Source organism: Alligator sinensis, unplaced genomic scaffold, assembly GCF_000455745.1.
Source record: "Alligator sinensis unplaced genomic scaffold, ASM45574v1 scaffold598_1, whole genome shotgun sequence".
NCBI lineage: Eukaryota > Metazoa > Chordata > Crocodylia > Alligatoridae > Alligator > Alligator sinensis.
The window spans coordinates 884394-885181 of record NW_005842669.1 but is presented as its reverse complement, the minus strand read 5'-3'; positions in this window follow the sequence as shown (position 1 = coordinate 885181).

The following is a 788-nucleotide window of genomic DNA, read 5'->3' as shown; positions in this document are numbered from 1 at the left end:
CTGCTCTCAAGAGGCTCAGGCCGGGGGTGGGGGAAGGGAGCCTCACCCACGTGAGCACCAGTCCAACCCACAAAGCCACATGGGATGTGGGTGGAATCACCCAAAACTAACCCTTGCAGGGAGCCTGTACCCAGGTTGCCTAAGGCACTGTGCCTTTGAGCACCCCTGTCTGATACTTCCTCAGACAAGGGTTAAATTTTCATATGATCAGCCATCTTAAAAGTACTCTGCAGTCTTCAACATTTCTTATGTTATGGCTTTAGACCACTTTTGGGGGCCTTACTGTGTGCAAAATTTAACTTCTGTAAATGCCTAATGGCTGTAAGAAATGTGGACAATCTTAAGTCTGGCCAAATCTTCAGTCTCTGTGGTGACAGCAAAGGACTGAACTGGGGACACACCTTGCTAACACATGGGCTACTTCCCTGAATGGATGCAACATAGTCACCTTTGGCAAGTGCTGGATGGGGGCTGATTAACACTGCCAAAGCCATGAGCATATTGTTGCATGCCTAGTGCAGATTTTTTCAGCATGTAATGCACATGAAAAAGTTGTGGCAGCTTTCACTGCAGTTCTCAGTAGAAATGAGGAGATGCAGTGTAAACATACCTATGTAGGACTCACCTTTGTGGGGGAGCAAGAAGGAGGCAGAGGCATAAGCTGCCACTGGGATTCCAGAAAGAAGGCAGAATTCCTTCCAGAGCTCCTTGATGCCCATGTGGACCACATCTACTCTAGAGATGGTCAAAAGATTGGATAGAAAATTGTACTGTCAGAAAAAGCTCAT